Source organism: Leptonychotes weddellii, chromosome 5 (genome assembly GCF_054177405.1).
Source record: "Leptonychotes weddellii isolate Sample4059 chromosome 5, ASM5417740v2, whole genome shotgun sequence".
Taxonomy (NCBI): domain Eukaryota; kingdom Metazoa; phylum Chordata; class Mammalia; order Carnivora; family Phocidae; genus Leptonychotes; species Leptonychotes weddellii.
In genome coordinates this window covers 88,734,255-88,761,057 of record NC_138373.1, presented here as the reverse complement: position 1 = coordinate 88,761,057, position 26,803 = coordinate 88,734,255, and the positions used below count along the sequence as shown (strand labels likewise).

Here is a 26,803-nt window from a genome sequence, read left to right as displayed (position 1 = left end):
GTTTTCATGGGTTTTTTTAATAATCAGAAATACACTTTAATATGATATTTGTAGAACTGGGTTCCAGCAAACACAAAAGTAACCGTGATAGAGAATATTTCTTTAGAAAGAATTCCAGGCGCTAAGTAGTAACTCATTTAATCCTCATAACAACCCTGTGAGATAGCCTCTTTCTTTGTTTTACCAAAACCAAGGCTCTGGGATTAGTGATTTGCTGAAGGTCACAGAGCTATCCAGTGACAGCCAGACCTGAGTTCAGAGTTCCGGAGTCTGTGTTCCCCGCCACCAAACTTATTCTACCTATCACCTCAGTTTGAAAACGCTACCGTAACCTTGCTCCGGAAGAGGTGAGGTAGGAGGCAAAGGCCATGCAGTTTCTAAAAGGTAGCGATCTGGAATCTGCCTCCCTGATGCCCATTTCCACTTTCTCCTGGACACGCCTCAGCCTCTCTCAGGGCGCTCTGCCTAGCCCAAGTTGTCCAGACTCTAATAACAGATTGCTGAGCTACCTATCTCATGCCGCTAATTCGGGAAGGCTTGACTAATCAGTGAATGATCACATGCTGACCATTTGCTTAGCAGCACACACAGCTGCACAGTACCCGGCCTCAGCGGACAGTTACAGCGCGAGGGAACAAGATCCTGGTTGCCTTCTAAAGAATAAAGAGAGCCCCTTTCCTGTATAGATTATCTCAGCTATAAAGGATGTACAGATCTGCTTACAATTACGCAAATATTGCCTGCTTTGTTCCTGGCAGGCCTCTTTAAAACATCATAAGCAAGCCGCAAAAGCCCAGAGGGTGGCCCCATTGCCCTCTGAGCCTTGAACAACTGTATTAACTTCTAGAGAGCTAGACCTATTCCTCTTGTCATCAATAGCTACACTGTCAACGTGGTGCCCATCGCTGGATGACCTATCATATATACCCAAGAAAACAGACTAATGAAAAATCACAACTACTTTAACATATGTATGCTGTTTCCTCCTTAATGTGTTACAAAAATGTGATTCTAAAGTGGTTAATTTCTAATATTTTCCAAAGAAACATTACAAACGGTGGTGAAAGTCCCAGACTATCTTCTTTCCCAAACGTATTTGATCCACATGTAGCTGAAATAGTGCATATTTGCAATCAAAAAGAGCAAATGATGCCGGAGAATGGACTGCCTTCAAACTAGTAGATGTGTATTTGAACCTAGACCTTGTAAGTATACATCAAAAATAATATATATATAGTAATTTCTGGAATGCGTTGAGGTATCTGTAACTCAATAGTGTTGAAAACATAACTCAATAACTGGCCTTAGTTATCTTTGATTCTCATATGTGAGGAAACAGGGATCTAATTAGAGAAGACAAATAGTGGGTGGCGATAGTAATACTGAGAGGAATTCCCGGGCGCTCTCAAGGGTTTAAGACTAGAAGGTGAAAACATTGGTTTTCCGTGTCAAATTTTACCTCAAAACAGAGTCTTACCTTTTCCTTCCAAGGCACATCAATCATGATGGTCCTTTACTGCCTCACACTGCTTTCTCCTAGCGTGCTTCCTTGCTGGCTGTGTCTGGAGTCCCCATGGACGCTCAGTGAGGTCACTTGCTGGCCAAGGGTTAGGCAGGGTCAGTGTGGCCTCAGGCAGACCCATCTCATGGTGCTTCTGGAGGCTGGCCGACACAGATGGGGTGAGAGGCTGTCAGCATGGGCTGGGGTCTGGACCAGGGCCATAGTGCTGCCTGCAGGACCAAGTGACTCTGGCCATGTTGTCCCCACCCACTGCCTCACCCCGTAGGTAGTGTCCACAGCCAGTAAACACTAATATTCCATGGTTAGATTCGCAGGGTAAGAAGAGGGGTAATAAAAAATCCAGGCTCAATGAAAAGCAACTGTCCTTGCTCCACTGAGGACAAATATGAAAAAGTGTATGCTTTGAACATAACTTTCATAGACCGGAGACTGAAGAATAAATCCTAATGGCCATGACCCAGGACCCAGAGCCAATCCTCTGATCCAGGTGCTCAGTTTGACAATCTTTCTGTTAAATGTAGCTTCCTCTAGGAACCCCACCCTGTCCTTCTGAGACAGGTAAGGGGACCTCTCAAGTTCTTAGATAGCACCTGCCCTCTTGTGACAGATAAAAGTCCTTCCCAAGATCTTACATAGCACCTAATCAGATCTTCCATCATGTTGTTTGGTAATCCCAAAGCTGCTCATCTTCATTCCTCACTGGACTCCAGAGTGTGTGTTAAGAACACGACTTCAAATGATCTAGACTCTGATCTGCCCTTTTCTAGCTAGGTGACCTTGGGCTATTTCATTAATTTATCTAAATTTCAGTTCCTTTATCTGTAAAATGAAGGTAATAAGACTACTTACTTTATAAGCTTATTGTTACTAACACATCCTATTAAAATTATTCAAGTCCCTTGAGGAAAGGAGCTCTGCCTTTTTACTATTGTACCACCAGCCCCTCTCAAGCTGAGTCAGAGAGAGTATTCAATAAATATGAATTAATCACAATTCATAATTCCAGTTAAGGAATAGAAGAAAGTTCCAGATATGAAAAGGTGCTCTTCCACAGGGCATCTGGTGCTAAGAGTTAAGTTGCCCTGAACGTTTTTTTCAGAGCTGATGCTTCCTCTAATTTTAAAGATTATAAGTGGTCTCAGCTATTTCAAGTGTCGAAAAGCATCCTTGCTCTGAGAAATGCTGTTTCACAAACAGGCCACCATCTGCCGCAAAGATAAAAACGTTCGGTGCTGAATTTCTGTGGTTGTCAGTATCGACACGCCTGATATTTAGAACACTTACTTTTTTCTGGAGCTGATTTGGGAGCACAGAAAGCTTCTGGGAATACTGCCCTACATAGCTGCCCTTTACGACCAGAACAGCTGTGCCACAGTTTTTACTGTTCTGAGGCTGAGAATAGGGAATTCAAGAATCCTAGCAGCCAGGGCTTCATTTCGATGCTTTTCCGGGGCAGTGCACACTCCAATCTGCACCTCGTTTTCCAGCTTTGTTTTCATTTTCGTTCTTCACATTGCATGCCAATTTGAAGTTTTTAATGTTACTATAGTGGATGTCTATCTCAGGCCACAACATTGATATGCAAGGAAAATGTTTTATTTGGCTTTTTTTTTATAACACCTTAATTTCTGTTTTGAGTTCTATTGCTGGGGGCTACAGAAATTTGATTATTAGTTCAGCTGAAATCCCCTTTTCTCAAGGGTTATAGGGGAGATCCGAGGGTTCACCTAATATCAAGCTGTTGTAGGGTCTGGGGAAGTACCTGGTTCTCCAAGTGCTGTGTCCTTGCTTAGCAATCTATGGACCTTTAGGCATTGATCTCCAGCTCAGCCCTGAGACAGCACGAGCCCTTCTCCTGGCCACTTTAGGTGAGCTCCACCCTTTGGAGCAGCTCAGTCATTCTGTGGCTTCCTTGTAAATTAGAGTATGGGATTCTCTGTGGGCCTGTGGCCCTGTTTGCCAATACTCACTGCAAAGCGGTTCCCTTCTAAGGCTATGTAGCTTTCAGGGACTCTATCTACATGTCCTCCTCCTGGCTTTTATAGCTCACCTATCAAGGAGGCCATGTGGAACCTTGCTGTCTAGGATGTGCCTCACTATCTCCACCCCATCTTTCCTGGGGGCAATCCAGGAGATAATCTAGAGAGTTCTAACATTATCAGACTCTCAAAGATTTGGATAAGTCCATAGTCTTTTCCATTCCCTTATGGCTGTGGGATTTTGAAACAGGAAGAGACTCCCTTTTTCCTCTCCTTTGAGCTCTGCCACATTCTTGCCCTGAGACAAGGAATAGGCCTATCTACTGCAAGAAGGTGGTAGGAATAAAGACAGAGAAGGGGAACTTATGGATGGCATTAGGGGAAGGACCTCAGCAAATATTTAAAAAAATTATCTTGCCACAATACACTCACTATCTCATTGGATTCTCCTAACAGTTCTGTAAGGTAAACAACCTTACTTTCCAGGTGAGGAAACAGATTTAGAAAGCTTAGGTAATACACTGGGCATCTGTGTCCCAGTTTGGCACTGTTTTGTTCTCCATCCAGAAGGCCTAGGACCCAAACCCTGTTTCCACACCACAGACCTACTCTTTCCACGACACCCTGCTTCCACACACCCTGGACTTCTCCCCCTCTTCCATTCATGGCTTATTCCCCCTTCTTCATGGTCTCCTTACCTTGCAAAAGGTCCTCCCTACCATTTCAACCTGACAAAATCTTCCCCATCACACATTTTCCAGGAAGACTTTTCTGATCACTTCAGGCAGCAGTGACCTTCCCTCTCCAAACCCTCGGGACACGGGGCTCCTGCTTTGCACTGCCTCTCCCACACTGCTCTGCATCACCATTACTTATGCTCAGGTCTTATCAAACCTACTAGACCGCTAACTGTTTGAGCCCAAGAACCCTATCATTTTTTTTCTCAAAAGTAGTGAACAAATGTACAAATGAATGAATGGATGGGTGGATGGATAGAAAGAGATGCTCCATGACTCCAAAGAGAAAGCAAGAGTCTTAGCAGCCTCGCATCTGAAGTAGGAGGAACAAAGAAGAACACTCTGGAATTTTACGGTGAGATGGATGGTAAGAAGCTCTGTGAACTGTCAGTTGGCTAGTTCAGCAGAATGATGAGAGCCTGTGTACGGAAAGAGAAGAAAGCAATCATGGACAGCAAAAAAAGGTCTGCACCCCACACAGGGTGGCCCTCTGAGTGAGGAGCTTCCATATGTCTACTGCTTATTACTCTGGAATTCTCTGTCCATATATAAATGCATAAATAACAGAACATGATCATTAGCTGCTACGAAACAATCATGAGAGGATTGTTTTGGGAAAAGCATAGTAATAATATTATTACAGTAGCTTCCATTTATTGGTGATCTATTGTATACCATTCTTATGCCTAGATTATGAAAGAAAACAATTCCTCAATCCTACCTACCAGTGGTTAAAGACTTAAAAATAGCTATCAGATACTGCTTTAATAACCTCTAGCCACCAAATAATACACTATATGTTTAAAAAAGAAGAAGAAGAAGAAGAAGATAGCAGGAAGGGAAAAATGAAGGGGGGGAAATCGGAGGGGGAGACGAACCATGAGAGACTATGGACTCTGAGAAATAAACTGAATGTTCTAGAGGGGAGGGGGGTGGGGGGATGGGTTAGCCTGGTGATGGGTATTAAGGAGGGCACGTACTGAATGGAGCACTGGGTGTTATACGCAAACAATGAATCATGGAACACTCCATCAAAAACTAATGATGTAATGTATGGTGATTAAAATAACATAATAAAATTTAAAAAAAGAATTAATGAAATAGGGCATCAAGATTTTTTTTTCAATTAAAAAAAATAACTTCTAGCTACCAACATGGAAGATGTTCAAAAGAACATGGGGGAAAATTAACATTTGTGATACTACAAGGATATTTTCTAAGTGGTCTACCCAGGGACTTTGTGGTTACCCTGCAGGAAGACTAAAATAAAGAAAATAAGTAGCTGGCTACTAAGCATCATCTTTCCATCAGCATCCCTCCACACTCAATGACATCAGATGAAACAAGATTTCTGCCTGGGAGTCATAAACCCAGGGCTCTCTGAGGGAGGGTCATCCCAGGAGCCTGGCATGTTGGGAATTTATTTAGCCAGCTAGTAGGAAGTTGATCAACATAAACCATGGTTACAATCAGATGTATACAACCAGGCGCTATATCATAAAACAGTATTTGTCTTAACTGGTTAGTTATCATTTGAATTCTCTTGCCCTTAAATGCAGCAACAGCTAATAATTTTTAGAAGGAATACAAAGCTCATCCTCTTTCCGTAATCTAAAGCCTGTGACGGAGAAAAATGTTTCAGGTAAATAACTGATGTATGTAAATTTCCCCCATTTTTTAATCCTTCTCTGTGCATGCTATCTGGCAGTCCATCCCTCCCATTACAAAGATGTGGGGCAGGCTGCTGCCAATATCCTTCCACCTTTTGCAGGTGTCATGCTTTGGTAATAGCTATTACTCCAAGGAGGAAGAACAAAAGCAATACTGAGTGGGTAGCTGATAACTAAGAACCTCTCATACTTTCCAGAACCAAGAAAAAGTTCTTAGCCATAAGGGTAAGGATCTGTTGAGCCAGATGTCATCCCATGCAATGAAAACATAAAAACACAAAAATTAGGAAGCTCCAGCCCTCATGCTAGGCAGCATCTGAGATGGCCCCAATGATCTCCTCCTCCGGATATTCACAACATTGTGTCATTTCTTCTCCTTGCATGTGGACTAGATCTAGTGTATTGGACCTTGTATTCTTTTTTTTTTTCTTAATATTTTATTTATTTATTTGACAAAGAGAGACACGGTGAGAGAGTGAACACAAGCAGGGGGAGTGGGAGAGGGAGAAACAGGCTTCCCGCCGAGCAGGGAGCCCGATGCGGGGCTCGATCCCAGGACCCCGGGATCATGACCTGAGCTGAAGGCAGACGCTTAACGACTGAGCCACGCAGGTGCCCCTTGGACCTTGTATTCTAACAAATACAAGAAATAAAAAATGATGGGCTGATACTTCCAAGATTAGATTACAAAACAGAAAACAAAAACTGTAACTTCTGTCTTGGACATCCCTTCTCACTGGCTGGTTGTAAAGGAGGCTAACTGCCATATTGTGAGCTGCTCTATGGAGTGGCCCATGAGACAAGGAACAGATATCTCTGGCCAAGAACAGCAAGGATCTGCTGTTCAGTCACATGAGTGAGCTTGGAAGTGTAGCCTCCCCCAGTTGAGCCTTAAGATGACTGTAGCCCCAGTCAGTATCTTAATTGAAGCCTTTTGAGAAACTCTGAGCTGTAGGCACCCAACTGGACTTTACTCAGATTCCTGATCCATAGAAACTGAAATAATAAATGTTCGTTGTTTTAAGCCACCGAGTTTTGGGATATTTTTATGAAACAACAGACAACTGGGGTGGGGGAAGTAGTTATATAAACAAAAAGTATCTAGCATATGCCTTGTCTCTATGTGTCAGAAACTAGACTAAATGTTTAATATGCATCATTTCATTTATTTCTCAAAATATCTCTATAAGATACTGCTACTATCCCCATTTTGCAGATGAGAAAATTGAGATGGAGAGAGGTCATTGACTTGCATAAGGCTATACTGATAGTAAATGGAAGAACTAGGACTCAAGCGCACATCCGATTTGAAAGTCCTTGCTCGAAAACCAGTGAATATTGCCTCCCAGACATAGGCAATGGGTTTCATACAACAGTGAAAACATATAAAAACTCCAAAAATTATTAAGGGAAAGAATCAGCAATGATATCTAAAGGTTTTAGAGAAGTTTTTGCATTTATGCTGTGTCTACAAAGATCAGAAGCTGATCAGAACTCTAAAACTTGAAAGTGCATTACAGGTGGAAAGCCTAACATACAAAGGCATAGAGGGTAGAAAAAACCCTTCAAATTTGAGAACTTCTGGTATAAATTTTAAAGCTGTGGGAATTAAGGCTAGGTAAATCGATGAATTGATAAATTAAAGCTGGCCTACAAAAGAGTTTTCTACCATTAAAAGAAACCCTAATTTTTAATTGGGTTCCTCCTCCCTTATCTTTCATCTCTTAAATATACATATGATGCCATTTCAAAGTCATATCAAAAAATCGAATTTAAATTTACAGACTAGGGAAGTTAGACCTTGCAACTGCCCAGAATTTTTGTTTAAGGTTTTAGACTCAGACTATAATACGGTTCTAAGAAATGTTTACCTTTTTTTTATAGTGCTGTATGACAAGTAAATATACAATGAACCTGAGCTAATAACTGTTTGTTGACATGAATAATTCTGTAAATATTATCTCAGCCTTTATGATCTCATTGATCTCACATCAAGTCTGCAGTTTCAACTGAAAAACCTATCTCGACAAGCTGCAGGTCTATTGTAACCTACGTGGGGAAATCTGTGATTTTAGGTACTGAAAAGAAAACACTAGCAATGTTGAACTCCCATGTTTTGAGACAGTAGGTTTGATTTCAGAAAAATGTGTATAAAAGTTCAACTGATATTTGCTATGTCAAACATTACATTTCTGTATGCTAGAATAAATAGATCCGAGATGGTTTAGAGAATTGCATATATACAGTAGAAAAACTATCATAAATTTTAATATTTAACAAAACAATACTTGCCCAACTTTAAAACATAGAGGACATAAAAGCCAAAGTAGAGAGCTTTTAAAATATAAAATTGTTCTACTGTAAATTGAAAATAGAAGAAAAATACGTTGGGGAAATTATTACCAACAAATAGGGCATAGGGTTAACATATATAAAGAACTCCTTAACCCTACAAGGAAAACATCAGTATTCCACTGATAATAGTTACTCCTAAAAGACCTATTATATTCCAGATGTTTTATTCATTCTCTCATTTAATCTTTTCAATAATCATGCAAGGTTAAGTATTGTTATTCTAATGTTGCTGTTGGGAAAACTGTAGTTTAGCAAGATTAAATAATTCACCCTAATTCACATCACCAACAAATGGCAAAGTTGTCTTATAAATGAGACTCTCAAGTCATTTCTTTCTGCCTTGTCCTGCCATAGAGGTGAAAGCACAGAGACCATGAACAGAATCTACACAGATACTGTATTATCCTCAAATGTAATCTAAGTAAAATAAAGCAAATTGAGGTAAATTTTAAACACTCTAAATTTCTTTTGAATTTAATAATAACAAAATACTGATAGAGTTTTGAAAATGTAGGAAAAAAAGGAAACGTTTTATAATATCAACATTGTGATCTTATGAAACCTACCTGGAAAGAAACTTGGCAAACACTTTTTTTCATTATTATTACTCTTAGGGACTATTTGAATATCACATTGTGAAGACTTTTGGGGCGTCTCCTTGCCCAAGTAAGTTATGCACTTCTCCTCTGGACTTTGAAAATATTTATCTCTGTGTCCCTAGTGCATAGCTCATGACTGGCATATACAAAAAATTATCAGTAAGTATTTATTGACTGAATGAAGAGGTAATTCTTTAGAAGAGAAAAAAAGTTACATGCAAGAAAGCATTCTTTACAATAGTAAAATATTAGAAACAAGGTCAACAAAACTGAAATAGTTAAGCGAAGGACATTTTAACATGACTGACTATTTTGTAGGCTGAAAACAACGATATGCAGTCATTGGTAAAGCCTGAAAAATATTTAGCCAATGAGAAAAAAAAAATACAAAATACAGTGTGATTGCCCAAATATTAAAATATGTTTGCATAAGGGCAAAAGCTAGAAGTTAATATGTTTATAAAGTAAAACTCATTCTGTGAGAGAGGTGAGAATGAAATTGTCTTTAACCATTTCTCACAATTTTATTTAATGTGGTTATTAAATTGCTTTTACTCTTCTCAAAAAATGATCTAAATTGCTCAGGTTATTCGGAGGACAAGAAATTTTTTTTTTCAAGTTACCAAAACTTCCTGTCTTGACCATTAAGAAGCTCAGAGCTATAGTAACTTCCTTCCCCATTTGCTTCTAATATAATTATTTCCTCCACCTCTGCTACTATTAATACTTCGTTCTTACCTTTTACTCTTCTGTTAATGGTTTGAGGGGTTTATTATATCTGTATCTTTTATTATAAACTGCTTCAAATCCTTTTTGGAAGTAGGATTATAAATGAATAACAATAAAGAGTACCATATAATAAGTAAGACATACATAATACTAGGACGTTATTCAAGGAGTTAGGTGCCATTAACTGTCTAGAAAAACCATCTGAATGCTAATTAAAGAGAACTTCTTTACTCCTTCAACCTTCAGTTCCCCTCCCTCCCTGAAAAAGAACTAACACCCTTAAGATAAACTCTACTACATTACTTACTCGTGATGTCTTTTTATTTTAGACTTGTAACAGCAATAACTACCTCAGCACAGGATGTACTGTAAGTATTAATGGCCATCTGAACTCCATGGCATCATTTGCTTCCAGCTAGACACTACCCCCCCCATTCCCTTCCATGCAACCACCCCCTTCCTCCCCCACAGCCCTTTTGCTCTCAGGATGTGACATGTACTTTAATCCTTCTTGCTCCATTTTAATCCTTTGTATTTTTAGCTGTTTCATCATTCACTAAAAGCAAGACTCACATAACTCAGTTGTTCATTTTATAAGTTATTCCACTCACAGAACCAAGTTGCTCATTTTAATACAGCTCTGAGACTTACCCAGTATGAGTACATGTGAATTCATTGCGTCTGATTCTCTTTCAAGGTTTAGTCACATCCCTTTCCATGTAGGTCCCTTTAAAAGAAATGCCATCTAAATAAAACCAGCCTGAAAATGTATAAGAGGATACCAGTTTAAGTACGATATCACAAGACAAATTATCTAAACAGATGAAGGCAGATACAGTGACCTTGAACCTCTAGAACACTTACCGATTCTGCCTTCCACCCTCCACATTCATCCTACCACCATTGGTATAAATTGATATCGAACAGAAAATCGGGAAAAAAAATCAGTAGTATGTTATGCTGTTTCATATCAAAGAAGGAATTGGAAAAGTAAAACCCAAACAATATTTATATAATTCAATTCTGTCCTACTATGTAATTTGAATATCTTTTAGGGGTTTGAAAGATTAAATATTATTTTCAGTGTGCAGAGGAAATAACTTACTTGATATCTGGCAATTAAGCCTTTGCAAACTCACAGGTTGACATGTTTTATTTGATTTATAGCAAACAGAGTAAAAGTTGAACTGAGTTGAAAGAATATATTTTGCAAAGTACAATTCTCAGCAAATCTAATCTCTTCCCTAAATATCCAATAATATTTTCCCAACTGCCTCTATTTAGGGGGATGAATGAAGAGGAAGCCCATACATTCTACATTGTATTTCAGGACAGGGATTACATTTTTAATAGTGTTAAGTAGAAAGTCTTGATAGTCATTTCAAAGGAACCACTAATAAAAAAAAAGGAACTGAAAGAATACCTCTTATGAGTATGTTCTTGCTTTTAGCTGGCTGACTAACAATAGAAAACACCATTTGGGATGTTCCCATGAAATGAGTACCAACATGATTTTTCCTTAGCAATGTGCATCCATGGAGGAATAAGTCATTTCAAGAAAGTAAGTAGCAAGCAATTATTGCTATCTGTGGTATAATAATAGGATTAATAGCTAAAGAATCATAAATGTTAGCTCAATGAAGGCCATGGACTATACCTAGTCCCCTACCTTTATTTTATAGGTGAAGAAACATGGGTAAGAGAGGCAAAGTGACTTGCCCTGGGTCAAATGATTAATTATAAACATCAGGACTAGGATTCCTCATCCAGTGTTTTAGCTACCATGCCATACTGTCTTTCCTCCATCCTTCCATATGTCCATCCACCCAGCCATCCATTCAGTGTATTCTACAGGCATTTATGAAGCATAACCATGTGCCAGAAGCCACTGTGGCCCCAGAGAATCATTCCTCCCCATGTGCATGCTCCTGTGCAGTGGGACTTTGTTGTTCCTCCCATCAGGAGGTAGAGATTATTGCCTCACCTACTGAATCTGGACTGACCCTGCCATTGGCTTTGGTTTTATAAAAATGTGACAGAAGGGCATTATACAACTTTGGAGTCTAGACCTCAAGAGGCTTTGCATCTTCTTCTCTCACCTTCTTGCTGCTCTGAGACTGCTAATAAGGAAGCCTGGCTGAGCCATCTCAAATATGAGAAACCATGTAGCAGAGAACAAATACACCTCAACCAAAGGCCTCAGTCCACTGCCGGACCTATACATGAAGCCAAATAAAACTATCCAGTCCCCAGCTGATGTGCCAATTGACTGCAAAGACTTGAATGAGTTCAGCCAATACCCTGAAGTGCAGAGACCAGAAATCACAAATGAGCTCTGCACATGTTGTTGACCCACAAAATCATGAGCAAGTAAGGAAGTGCTGTTTGTAGCTTCCAAGTTTTGGGATGGTTTGTTATGTAGCAATAGATAATTGATTAAGTGCTAGACCCTAGAGAGATAGCCAAAGAAAGAGATGAGTAAGACAATCTTGGCCATCAAGGAACTCATGATGAATATAAACATAAAGCCACCCATTAAGAAATAGAGTCATACATTTCATGCAGGTTTCCTTAGTGAGAAATTATAAAGAGCTAAACCCAGGTGTTGAAGGTATTCAGTAGGGTTTGATGACTGAATAGGTGGTTGAAGGATTCTAGTATAATGTCCATCATTAGAACACCTAACTGATATTGGTGACGTTAGGTTGCAGAAAGCCTGAGGAGGAGGAGATTTAGGGAAAAGAGGGGGAAGATAGGAGTTCAGATTTGACATGTTGGCTTTGGTAAGGAACCTAGAAGGCTCAAGATGAAGTTCAGGCCTATTGAACATCCAGGTAGAAATGGATATATGAGCCTGAATTTCTGGAGAGCAGACTGGATTAGAGAACAACTTTGTCAATCATCTACAGCTATTGATAGTAGTTTAGCCACAGACAGGGGTTAAATTGATTAGGGAGGATGCATCAGGTAAACTAGAGGTGGAAGTGCAAACAAGTAGTGGGCTATTCTTCCAAGAAATTTTCTGAGGTCAAAAGGCAAGACCTTGTGGGACAGAGTAGGTCCAGGACAACTTTATTTTTTATCCAACATCAGACTTTAAGTAAGATTCTGTACTTCTTCACCTTCTCCCCCCAAAGAAGAACTACTACATAGAGCATCAGCTAAACATATAAAATTTTCTTAAGAATTTGAGATTGACCATGGGTAGTTACATCACTCAGGACATAGCATTTCTTTGTAAACATCCTCACTACATAAGTCTTTCCAAGTCACTCAGCAGATCACTAGCTGTTGAGTCTCTTTCTCTCTTCCTAGACACACTGCTTACATCTAGCCCTCTTCCTTCTTATCCAGACCATTTTAGCTTGGACCCTATTCTCTCAGGGCGTCACTCTACCTATAGGCCCAGGAGGCCCAGCCTCTGAGTGGGCTCACGAGGGCATTTACCGCACAAAACACTTCATGGGGTTACCGCTAAGAGAAAAAAAAATAAGATTTATTCATCTTGGGACCTACTGAAATGGGTTTCCAGAAGGCACAGTGGAAAGAGAATAGATCAGAAGGAGGAAGCACATTGCAGTATAGATCTGTGCATTTAGGAGACAGATAGTTCTGCCATTGGGTCTTGGCCCAGGATAACAGGGATGAGAGGCACAGTGGAATAAATTGGCCTCAGGGCTTTGAATTAGGCATTGTTGATTCTTATTTAAGTAATTGACCTACTTTATTTCTTTCTAATTGAAATATGTTTTTGTTCCATCAAGAGCTACAAAATAAATGAGGAACTTCCTGTAATTTGAAATTTAACTTAGACACCATGAAAAATAACTAAAAACTAAAGTTCTCCTTCATTTTTAAATTAACATTGCATACCTACAAGGAAACCAAATATTCAACCATTCTAGCTTCTTAATTAGCATTTCCTCTTACAGTAACAAATAAGACTGTACAAATTGTTGAGAAAATAGTTATCACTATTTTCTTTAGCTAGTATACCATAGTGGAATTTCCAAAGATCTCTGGTTCTATTTCCTATGTACTTTGCAAAACAGACATAACACTGGAATGAACTCTGAACTAGAAACTACCCCTTATAGAATGAGAAAAATAACTTCTGTTATAGCAATTAATTCCAGTCTGAAAAAAAAATCTGCTGAGGTAAGAATTAATAGAACAGCCAAATTCTCCATCTTTTACACAGAGGAATTAAAAACAATCCCAATATGTATCCAGTGCATCTCAAGGGAAGTTTTGTGATGTTTTCCTATTTTTTCAAACCACTTACGAGTTTTGTGATGCAAACAAAAATAGTAGTTTTAGCTAGCAATAAAAATAATACTTTAACAATGGAAAAATTGGCTAACAATTAATTATACTAATGCCACTTCAACAAACATCTTAGAGTCTGCTATAAAAATCATTATAGAAGGTCACACTTTTTCCCATGAAGTATTAATTATAAGTAATTAAACAATGGGATGCACACTGTTGTTAAGCAGTTTTCAAGCTTAAAGTTGTTAAGCTCCTTTTCAGAGGTCCAGATGAATAGAGACACAAGTATTCATAAAACTTCTGATCCCAAGCAAGCTGGTTAGTTTTGGATGGTGGGAAGAGTATTTTTTTAAAGAAGAAATCCAGATATTTTCAGAAGACCCAAAGCTCTCCCCTCCTCCCAAATTTTCCACCCAATCTTTAGGTCATCTTTGCTACTACCATCGCCATAAGAAGGCTTGGGTCGTCATGGCCCCAGAAGACATCCTTGTAGTTCTGAGAAGCTTCTAACTCTCTATAAGAACACCACATACATGACTGGAAGTATAAAGGTTCTCTTTCCCCCAAATACCTTGCATCTTAATGTCACAGTAACTGAAATTTCACCATGATAGATTTTATTCTTTGGCTTAAAAAAAAAAAAGACAACTTTGTTCTCAAGAAACAAATATTTACTGAGCACTTACTAAGTTAGACGCTTAGGTGTGTGGCATATGCCATGCAAGTTATAGGAAAATACGAGAGGCTTGCTGTCCTCAAGGAGAAACATCCAAGCTGGGAAGCCATGAAGACACCAGAGTCCATGGCAATGTCATTGTGTTGGTCTCTGTGATCTCTTGGCATGTCTGTTAGAAGAGAAAAGACACCATGGAATACAGAGAACTCTGGAGAGCCAGGAGTGTGTGAAGCTAGGAGATACTCAAACGTCTCTTACGCTACAAATCTGCCTTAGGCCAGAGCTGCCACTAACCACAGCAGGCCCACAGTCAGAATGATTCACCTGGGAGGGTCAAATTTCAATATACAGGTTTCTTTTCATTGAAAGATGTGCTGTCCATGTCTCGCTGACCTCTGATCTTTTGCCTACCTACTACTACCCTCCAGCCCCACCCCCTAGTGTACCACTTCTTGCAGTAGAGAGGGGAACAGAATTCAGGGAAGGCTGGCCTTGGGAGAAAGAACTGAATGTGTAGGTGGTCTCAAAGGACCCTGGGACAGAGCCAATTAGTCGAAAAGTCTTGTATGGATCTGACTATTAGATTTCTTTTAGGGTTTCCCAAGTTACCCCAGGATCAAAGCAGGTGCCCTCTTCCTACTTTCTTCTTATATCCCTGGCAGAGAGAGAAAATGAATTTCATCACAAAAAAATGGGGGGTGGGGGGGGTGGGAGAAAGGAAATGGCTTGGGACAGGTGGGAATATGGAGTAAGGAAGATGACCCAGGCAGTTTCGCAGGTGCTCTGTACCCCAGCTCGAACGTCTGTGGCCACCTCAGTGGTGCTGAGCCTGGGCCAGGCCGGACAGCTCTCTAAGACTTCATAAGTCTTTGTGGCTAGAGCTCAGTCCTGGGCTCATAATGTAGTGTGAAAATAAATAAAACAACACCTCAGCCCGTGGAAATTTAATAATGTGTTATATTTAAAGACAATATTAAAATAAAAACACAGTCCTCATTATGGGTTCACCCTTCTCTTTTTAATGATACTATAAACTTAAATAGAAAAAGTGCTCTACCCTACCTGCAAAATATGAAATGGGTGGGGTCAGAGAATCCTGTAAATACATTTTAAAATGTGTTTCTAAAACAGGTTCCCAGTTTATGGGTTTATTTTACCAACTTTTGGCTTGCTGATTTACAGATCAGCTTTGAGCAAACCCAGGAACAGGCCTCAAACTTGACTCTGCCTTCCTAAGGGAAGGGGCTTCAATTGCAGGTGCTCACAGGTTGGGGGTGAAGGTGATGGGAGTAAAGGTTCATTAGGGGAGTCGACATGGAGTGCAGATTGATGGTAAAAGTAGATCCCCAAATTAGAAACTACTGAAAGCCCCAAATTATGGCTTCAAAGAAGTCTGATAAATGGGTTCATTCATTGCCTTTGGTCTTGCAAACACAGGGGACCTTCTGAGCAGCATGTCATGGATATTAGGAAGCCTGACCTCTCTCTCTCTCTCCTATGGAATCAGTCAACATCTTCATTTTAATACTGTCCTTCCTAGATAATATCTACCTCCATCATTTCTTTCTCAATATACCATCTATGTAGGACCAAGAGGATGATTGTTATGGAGGCCCATGAGAGAGTGACTGCTTTCTACTCTGAGTTAGGAACAAGAAAATTATAGAAAAGATCAGTGATTCACATGCTCCTACCTCTAACTCCCATCCCAACCTCAAACGAAATACAGATCTCCTGCCTCCTGAAGAGGACTTCTAGTAACTTTCCCCAGGGCTTTTGCTCTTTCCCCTATTTGAAATACCCTTCCTTCCCTCTGTTCAAGTCTGTTCAACTCTCTGTGCACAAAGCCTCACCAACCACCCAGCCTAGGGTGAATGATTTCTCCTTCAAACTCTAATACCATGACCCCCTCTCAACCCACATCACATTCATCATAAATTACTGACTGTTGTCAGAGATGGGTCATTTTAAATGGATTTCTGGGCCTCTGAAGCTTCAGTTTGCAAAAGATTTACCTAAGAAGCATAGTGTACATGTAGATTTCTGCAGATTTTCTATGGTGGAATCTAGGAATGTACATTTTTAATTAGTTGTCCTGGTGATTCTGGTGCAGTTAGTCCAAGAATCTGGTGCAGGCGCCCTCCTGTGTATATGTCTGTTTTCCTGACTAGACGGCAGGTCCTCAAGGACATGAACTGGATATTATTCATATTTGTATCCCCAGAAGTTAGGATATAGTCAAGGCCAGCTTCATGGCCTGTGATCTGTGCTGTCACCCAGGGCCCTGAATTTGGTCTCATCCTCTATGTTGCCATCCTGATCTTGCTAATAACGTTTGAATTAAGGGTCCCACAATTTAATTTTGCAATAGGCCCTGTAACTTATGTGTCCAGTCCCAGTTGTAGTAGGCACCCAGTATTGCATGTTAAGATAAAAGACAACACAGTTTCAAGGACTGACTACTGGCTCTGCCACTTGCGATCTGTGTGACTTTGGCAAGGTTATTTAATGTCCCTAAGCCTCAGTCTCTTCATCTTTAAAATTGGAATAGGAATAGAAATAATAGGGGCACCTGGGTGGCTCAGTCAGTTAAGTGTCTGCCTTCAGCTCAGGTCATGATCCCGGGGTCCTGGGATCTCCCCGCATGGGGCTCTCCACTCAGCGAGGAGTCTGCTTCTCCCTCTCCCTCTGCCCCTCCCCCTGCTTGTGCTCTCTTTCTCTTTCTCTCAAATAAATAAAATCTCAAAAAAAAAAATAGAAATAATAACAATAATAGCTATAATGAAAACTAAGTTAGATGCTCCAGGTTAGGTGCTTGCTGCAGTGCCTGACACATAATAAAATCTCAATAAATATTCAATACTCCGCTTCCTACTCCTTCTACCACTACTAATTCAATGCTGCTACAACTAACATAAAAATGAATTGGATCCGGGCGCCTAGGTGGCTCAGTTGGTTAAGCGACTGCCTTCAGCTCAAGTCATGGTCCTGGAGTCCCGGGATCGAGTCCCGCATTGGGCTCCCTGCTCGGCAGGGAGTCTGCTTCTCCCTCTGACCCTCCTCCCTCTCATGCTCTCTGTATCTCATTCTCTCTGTCTCAAATAAATAAATAAAATCTTTAAAAATGAATTGGATCCCAAGGAGAAGATATTGACACGGACACAGAATGAACATCTTCAGGAAAGTTCTGTGCTTGTGTGGGTTCTAGCTTCTCAACTTTGCTAGCTGTTAGGAAACCTCTGAGAGAACTCAAGAGTGCCTGGCTGGCTCGATTGGAAGAGCATGGGATTCCTGATCTCAGGGTCATGAGTTTGAGCCCCACGTTGGGCATGGCGATTACTACATAAATAAACTTCAAGAAATCTCTGAGACAACTGAAATTACCATTTCATCTTTTAAGAAACAAGAGACAGCAAAGAACATTTGCAATTCCCATCACAAGCAGTAATTAAACTAGATCTCTTGAAAGATTTCTGACATCTACTATTCAGCATTACTCCCTCCCATCCCACCACTGAACATTTGCATTCTCTTCCCCTTTATCTCATCCAAAAAAAAAAAAAAGAAAGAAAGAAAAGGAAAAAAAAAAGAGTCTTTAACAAGCCCCTGGTGCCTGGTGGTGAGGGAAGGAGGCAGGTAGAACGTGGCTTCCTTATGGAGGATGGCAGAAATAAGGCAGGTCCTGTGAGGCAGTGTGCACCTCTGTTAATTTAGGGACAACTCTTTTCTTGGTAAATTAGTTTCTCTTTTTCTAGCTTTTTAAAAATTTTCAATGTATTTAACTCCCAGAGAGGTCATGTCATTTGAAGTAGGCTTTCTTAGAATGTTCTCAATTTGTCACTTCCCTGCTAATGCCCTTGTACTTTTCTGAGTTTTGGGGGAGCTCTGAATCTCTATTTCTCCTTGACCAATTGGATCAGGCAGACTTCCAGGATGATTGGAATCAAGGTTTTTCTCCAGAAGTGGTTGGTTAAAGGTCTTTACTCTGAAACTAGTGAGATTTCGTTATTTCTCTCTTCGTTTGGGAAGAGCAGAGGATTTCAAACATATATGACATAAGTCTTTTGAGAGCTAACACTTATGCAACTTTAGAGTTTATATCTTGCCTCATCAAATCTTTGTTCTTCAATATATTCTATCCATAATCTAGACTTATTTCACCTACATTCCTCCTCAGTCCCCTAACCTCCAACAACCCATGACAGTTAGACAAAGCATAGATTTTTTTTTTTTTTAATAAGCTAAGGACACTCACCTATTCCTTCTGAATTCAGGACAATGATCTCTAGTTCTTTCTTCATGAGAAATCTACAACGGAATCCTCATTTTCATAAGTTTGGGTTTTCCTCTTCTCTCTCCAAGAACTCCTAAAGCAAGGTAGCAAGAGCAATAGGGGACACTGAAGCCTTGTAGAAAGATGATTGCTGTCTATTTCTAGTACTTCTCTAGAGCACTAGAGACAATTATTAATTTCATTGAACCTATATTTCTCAACACTCAACACCATCTACATTTTAATTTCTCTCCTTTTTTGTACCTGTCTTCCCATTTTTAGTTGCTCTCAATCTAATGGACACTTTTAATTATGGTTAATTATAACATATACTTGAAAATATTTCCAGATTCTTCTTGTGCCTTTAAGTCCCTCCTGAATAAAAATATTTAAGGGTAAGAATAAGACTATATTCTAAATACTGTTAAAAAAGAAAAAGCCAAGTTACCAGGTGTCCAGAATATCCTTCGGATGGTGGTCATGAATCTTTGTCCAAAAACCCAGCTGTGAAAGAGATGTAACTTCCTGTATTTTTCTATAACTGAACTTAATGTTCATTATAAACTCTCATGCTTCAGGTAGGAGAAGCTTAAGCCCAGTCTATGTAGGCCTGTCATTCTCCCCCTGGAGTTGTGTCTAATTTCTAGGAAGTCTCATGTGGTACCAAAGCCTGATTTTTATACCGTCATCACCTATCCATGATGACATTTGTCCTGCTGTCCTGTTTCTATCAGGTCTTTGATTCTATCCATATAGGTCATTGCTCAGTTGTTCTCCCTATTTACAAGGCTTCTCCATATCTGTGTGTTTAATCTGTCTATATGTCTATATCTTACATCTGTCTGTTAAGTCATTCTCCACTAGTGTCCATGCTTCTCCCTTTCTGGGGCATGGGATCCTTCTGTTTCTCTCACAAAAGGCTGGGCTACAGAAAACCCGATGGGACTATGAATAGGCCATCACTCTGTCTGAGCTGCTCTTGGGTAGCTCTGGAACATGTGGAAATTCTGTGAGGCCATCCCAGTCAGCCTGAACACACTACATAGCAGACTTTCTCCTTGCCACCTTTCTCAGTTCTTCCGGGGAAAGAGAAGCCAGGCCTCTACTGCTCTCAAACCCGCAAAACCAAATTGAATTTCATCTGGCCTCCTCCTCTGAATCTGAAAGAAAGAGAGAGGCAGGAGGCTTTCTTTCTCAAGGACTCACACCTTGAAATGAAATGTCAGTTCACTTTCTGCTTCCTCTTAAATTTCCCCCCACTCCCTGGCAGAGGGACACTTTGCTCATGTGTGTACTTGTAGGAGAATGCCACAGGAATCCTCCTTTGGGCATCATGATCTTTTCCCCAAATCTATTTCATTTCCTCTGCACGCAGCTTTTCTTTCCCCTCGAGGACCTACACTTTTGAAACTCAAAAGCCAGGGGGGAAAAGTTCTTGCTCTTTTCTTTCAGGTTCCTCATCCAGCCACTGAAGCAGTTATTGCAGAGCACCCAGCAACTTCCTGAATGAAAGTAGAAATCTCTAGAGCTGTGCTGTCCAGTATGGTAGCTGTAGGCCACGTGAGCCTATTGAGTACTTGGAATGTGGCTAGCCCAAACGGAGATGTGAAAAGTACATACTGAATTTCAAAGACAAAAAGAATGTACAATATCTCGTTGATCATTTTTTATGTTAATACCATGTTGAAACGATATTTTGGATATATTTGGTTAAATAAAAATACTATTAAAATTAATTTTACCTGTTTCTTTTTACTTTTTTTAATGTGGCTACTAGAAAAATTTAAATTATATATGTGGCTTGCATCTGTGGCTTACATTATTTTTATATTGGATGGCACTGCTCTAACAGAATAAGTAATGGGAAACAAAAATAAATAAGTCAATATTTTAAAACTATTATCACACATCTGCAGCATATCCTGCCCAAATTTGCTGTTTAAAAAACACTGTGAAATTCAGTAATTATTCAATATGTGTTATGTACCACATCTGCACAATAAGCTGGGGGAATAAAGATGAATATTATATTATCCTTTCCATCAAGGAATTCAGTTTGGTAGGACAGACTCATGAGTATGTAACTAATGACCAAAAATGCCATGTGACAAGTTCAGAGTGGGGGTATTATTTCTTCTTTCTGAGTAGAATGGGGAAAAGTAAGATGAGAGACAGACTCCTCAGAGGAGTTGCTATCTGGGATGCATAGACCTTGGTCTATTCCACTCTCCACAGAGGACATTTCAGATACAGAGAACTACCACAGAGGAGTCAATGTGTTCAGGACATAATGAAAAGCTTAGTGTGGTTGCAGACAATCTGGGTCAGAAAGGAAGAATTTGGAAACTCTGACTGGGATCAGATTATGAAAGATCCCAAATGTCAAGCTGAGGGGATTAGACCTTATCTTCTAAAGGAATGGTGACCCATCAAAGACTTTTAAGCAGAAAAATAGCATGGTTAGATTGGAATTTTAGAAAGATAACTTTGGCAGAAAAGTGGAGTGTAAATGAAAATGGGGAGAAACAAGAGGCTGGGGGGGCGGGGAGGTTAGGTTCTTATCACTACATTTTCCTGTGACTTTGGGATAGACTGATTCCATAGCAGATCCATTTGGTCTAATCATTGCTCATACGTGAAAATAAAGGTTAAAAAAAATGCCACTTTTGGGATGCCTGGGTGGCTCAGTGGGTTAAGCGTCTGCCTTCGGCTCAGGTCATGATCCCAGGGTCCTGGGATCGAGTCCCACATCGGGCTCCCTGCTCAGCGGGGAGTCTGCTTCTCCCTCGCCCACTCCCCCTGCTTGTGTTCCCTCTCTCGCCATCTCTCTCTCTCTCTGTCAAATAAATAAATCTAAAATCTTTTAAAAAAAAATGCCACTTTTTTCAAAATCCTAGTTAAAACAGAACTTTTCTAGTCTTCTATTCAAAGCTAGCTTGGTAACATTCTATTTCTGGTTGCTCAGGAATCAAATGTTCGGGGAAAAAAGCTTTGTCTCTTCCTAGAGAGCACTCAGTCCACTAATGGCTTCAGTTGGTTATATGCAGTTAACTCTTGAATTTTCTTAGTTCCATTTTCAGGTTTGATACAAAAGAGCCATGGGTAAAGGTGAAACAGTCCTGTGCATATTGAGCAATGTGTGTGTTCGCTCTCTTTTTTTTTTTTAAAGATTTTATTTATTCATTTGAGACACAGAGATACAGAGAGAGAGAGAGAGAGCACGAGCAGTGGGAGAGGCAGAGGGAGAGGGAGAAGCAGACTCCCCGACGAGCCAGGAGCCCGACGTGGGGCTCGATCCCAGGACCCTGGGATCACGACCCGAGCCGAAGGCAGACGCCCAACCATCTGAGCCACCCAGGCACCCCTGTGTGTTCTCTCTTAATTGGTCTAAAAGTGATCCAATCAGCTCATCCTCCCACCCCCTAAAATTGGTTTCTTTTCTTTTTTTTTTATATTTGTAAACATTTATTCTCTTGAACTGAAAAAGCCTTGCATCAGCACACATTGTACAGCCTTGCAAATTACACAGAAATTGAAAAAAAGTTCCTTGTTCATAAGTGCAATGAATCTTTCATGTCCAATGATCCGCTGCAAACAATGAAAACAAATTTTAAACTACTTAAGAAGTTTCCAGCACTCATCAAATGCATTTCCTTAGGTGACAAAAAAATCCACAAGGAGGGGAATGCAAATAAGTGGCATTTAGTTATCAGAGGGACACTTAAAAAAAAAAAAAGTGGAAGTATTTTCTTGCCTAAAATGGTTCCTAATCCCCTTTGAATCTAAGTGGTTTGATTAAGAAGTGTTAAGAACATAATTTACTTTACACTTAATGTTCATACTACCTAAATGAATAAGGAAAGGACCCTATGAGGGAGCTCTGCATTTTCTGAAAATTGTTTCTGTGTTTAGAGATACAGGGGAAGAGTAATCTTCTATTTGAGGGCTCTCCTTAGGTACCCTCCAGCCCCCCCCAAAAGATAGTACATGCTTTTGACTTGGTTATTCCACTCCTATATTCTTTTCCCCCAAATTCTGTGTTGGGTCACATTGTGCTGGCTGCAAAAAAGAAATACAGGTTGCAAGTGGGTTGGTTTCTTTTCAATCACAAGGCACAACGAAGGGGCAAATATCAGCCCCACTCCGCCCCATAGAGAAACAGCGGATCAACACAGCTAGAGAAGAAAAGAGAGCCTGGAACCATTAATCTCAATTTGCACCTCTGCTTTGGTTGGGGGATGAATCTAGGAGAATACATCAAATTCTTAAAAAAAAAAAAAAAAAAGGATCCTTCCTGAATATGCTGATTTGTTGGCTGGGTAGATATGCATTCATTCTCTGGAGTTAACTGAAAGCACTATTGATCGCAGTAGAATAAGTCCATCTGAAACAATGTTTAGAAATCAGCAAACAACATTTTGACTCTTCCAATGTGAGATGCCTCTTAGTTCTCCTGCAGCTAAATAACATAAGTAATCACACATCAGTCCTATATTGTATCACCTTACTACTATGAACAGCATCATGGCCTCTAAGTATACAATTTAAATAATGTGAGAGATTATATGACAGCTGACTCAGAGTTTAAATATTTTTTCCAGTAAATATTTCTGAAAATTTTATAGCATGAGTCAAGAGATTCTTGAGGATAACCCTTGGATCTAGGTGAGTCTGAGAATAACAACTGGTATGCTCAAACCTGTGTTTAAAGGGGCATTTCCACCTAATTGTCTGCATTTAGCTGGTCAGAGGCATAAAAGGCTTTGGCCTTCTGGTTCTTAGGCTCAAAAAAAAGAAAGCAAGTAATTCAGAACAAATCTGAGAAGTAAATCAGTATCAGTAAATAATATGTGACCCTAAGTGTTACATTTTTTAAATTGGTATGAACAAAATCCAAAATGCAGGTCCAATGGTCCCAGGGGGGTGCACAATCACTATGTTTGCCTCACTATTCCTCTGCAAAGGGACATGTAAGTTATTCTGAAAGCAAATAATACCTTGACATATTTGGGAGGCAGCACATAAATCAAGAACAAACTTGCTCAAGTTGACCCAGACTTAAAAACTTTTGCAATTGTATGGTGTGACTAAGCCTGCTAAATGCTTAATTTTACCTAGTACCATAAAGAATCTCACTTAGAGCAGTGAACTATAGTTATTTAGCACAATGGTCAGGTTTGTTAGCAATAGGATAGGCCTACAAGGGAATCAGAAAAGGACAATCAAGGATAGATAAACCCAAAAGTTTTTAAAATAAGGGGCGCCTGGGTGGCTCAGTTGGTTAAGTGTCTGCCTTCAGCTCAGGTCATGATCTCAGGGTCCTGGGATTGAGCCCCACATCAGGCTCCCTGCTCAGTGGGGAGTCTGCTTCTCCCTCTCCCTCTGCTCCCCCACCACTTGGGCTCCCTCTCTCTTTCAAATTAATAAAAAAATAAATCTAAAAAAACAAAATAAACATCTTGGCTGATTTAACTCAAAACTGTCCTCTTTTGTTTTAAATAGAAAATAATTTATTAAGCAAATGAAATTTACTTAATTGTTCTGACTTATTTCAAATATTGTTCTTTGATATATTTTAGGTAGCCAAAAAGTCTTCAGAGATTTTTAAAAAGTAAATATTGATGTCTTTTTTTTAATTTTATTTTAAAAACTAAAATACTTAGTTTAAATTCTGGGAAAAGTTCAGAGTCCTAGATTGGAGTGTTAACAATAGCAAAGATCCTAAATGCATGGCAGGAAAAAACCTTCTTTTCTTCTCTACTTAAGCCATATTTGAGACCGTCACAGATTCTCTTACTATATTCAAACAACACAGAATTAATGTGTGTAAAACAAAATCCTTAATGTCAACCAAAATCCTAGTTCTTGATGGTACACAATTTGGAAATCATTTCATACTTTTGTTGTGGAATCTCCCATCTCTTTTTCAGGCATAGGGTTTCATATCTCCAGAATTAAAACCACTTCAAGCTTTATAATCTCTGTAGATCATTGTTTTGCTAGGATATCCCATGCTGGTTTCATCAGCCCGATCAAATCTTTGCCTTCAGGCAAACATCTGCAGTTGTTGGCCCCCAGGTGCTTGAGAGTCCCTGTACTTCAAGACACTCCCCCTAAAGAAAAAAAAGAAGAAAAACCTCCAGGAAGTCTGCAGGTGCACGTGTGTTTTAGGGGAAATTAATGATGGATTGCCCTTTTATGTTGTATATTCAAATAGGCGGTTATGTGTTTGCACTGATTTAGTTCTGACCTTAAGCACACAAAACATGAACTCAGAGCCTTTTCTTGGTACTTGGGATGGAGTTCCCCTTTCTCTTGGGCAAAACATGTATCTTTAAGAGTACTGACTAAAGGATTGAAGAAATGAGCTTTCTGGGGGGAAAAAATATCTAAAGAATCTCTGTAAAGAACCATCGCTACTAGAGAGAATAAACTCATAGATACATTGCCTCATCACTTTGGGAATTTATCTATGACAAAGACAAGATTCTCAGGGCTGTTTTGGCCCCAAAGCAGAAGACAATGTGAAGTAGATGGCTTACATCCAAGACCTCAGATGCCCAAAGGCACGGATTGCCACATACGTTTCTGCAAGTTTTTGTTCTTTATCCTTTTGGTTATTTTCTTCCTTATCTACTGGTTCAGGAATTTATATTATTAGTAGACACTCTTATTCTTAATCATGGTACACCCAATATCCTTACTCCCAACAATCAGTAGAAATAAGCTTCAACCTCCAGACAGCAACAAAGTTGAACTACCTCTAGCAAATCAAAGGAAAAGGCCACTTGGCTATTGAAAAACAGATTTAAGTAGTTTAAAAAACATATGGACCATGTTTGCTTACATACTTTTTTGTCTCGGTGTTTCTGTGTTGCAGTCACTAAGTGTGAATAACTCTGGAGCCACTTTCCCTCCAGAAGATTCTATATATAATTATCCAACAAGAAGAATCAGGACTGTCAGTTGAGATAGCAACACTCAATACAAGATCACAAACAACTGAACAGTGGTGCAGATTTGGATTCGTCATTTTCCTGAAGGAAACTAGCCTATCCTTCCACTTAGACGAAGGAATGATCAGAGGGAGAGACGGACAGACGAAAACTGGCTCTCCTGGCAGCTAGTGAGGAGGGTACTAAGAATTAAGACACAAATCATAACTTGCAAATCTGCACAACTCACAAAACAGATAAACTGTATCAAAATATGATGAAGACAAAATATCTAAGCTCTAACTCTCTTAACTCCAGCTCATTCAGACCCCAATGCTCTAATAGTAATTCCAGATAGATCGATAATGTTCTAAAGATAAGACCATGGAGTATTCTAATAACTCACCTAGTTTACAAATTCTTGAGCTATCCCTGCTCAGGCCTTCCTATGACTGACTCCTGCCCTCCAAACCCTTGAAATACCCTTCCTTAATTACCCCTTTTGAGATGCCTCACTGTTCCCCTGATGTTCCAATCCTTCAGCAACTAATGAAGCCTTACTTCATTCGACTAAGTCATGCTTCTTTAGTCTGTGGATTTTTCCCTAAGTACACAGGGATGGGAGTGCACTACAGTATTATGCTTAAGTGCATGGACTCTAGAACCAAATCGCCTGGGTTTGAATATCATCCTGCCACTCATTAGCTGAGGGACCTTAGGCAAGTTCCTTCTCTATACTTCAGTTTCCTCATCTGTTAACTGGAGATAATAATTGGATCTACGACAGAAGTTTGTTGAGATTAAATGAGTTAATACATACAAAGTGCTTAGAAATAATGCCTGGCATAAAGTAAGTTGTTGCTGTTACCACCAGAGGTAAATCAAGGGTTTAGTAACCACTGGGGAGATACAAATCAAAACCACAGTGAGATATCACCTCACACATGTTAGAATGGCTGTTATCAAAAAGATAAGAAATAACAAGTGTCGGTGAGGATGTGGAGAAAAGGGAACCCTTGTGCACTGTTGGTGGGAATATAAATTGGTGTGGCCACT

General features: G+C 39.7%; 1 protein-coding gene across 1 annotated transcript in view; it reads left to right on the top strand.

Moving 5' to 3' along the window:
* Positions 1-26,803, top strand: part of PTHLH (parathyroid hormone like hormone) — a 112,742-nt gene that overhangs the window by 47,721 nt on the left and 38,218 nt on the right. The gene's annotated exons all lie outside the window — the stretch shown is intronic.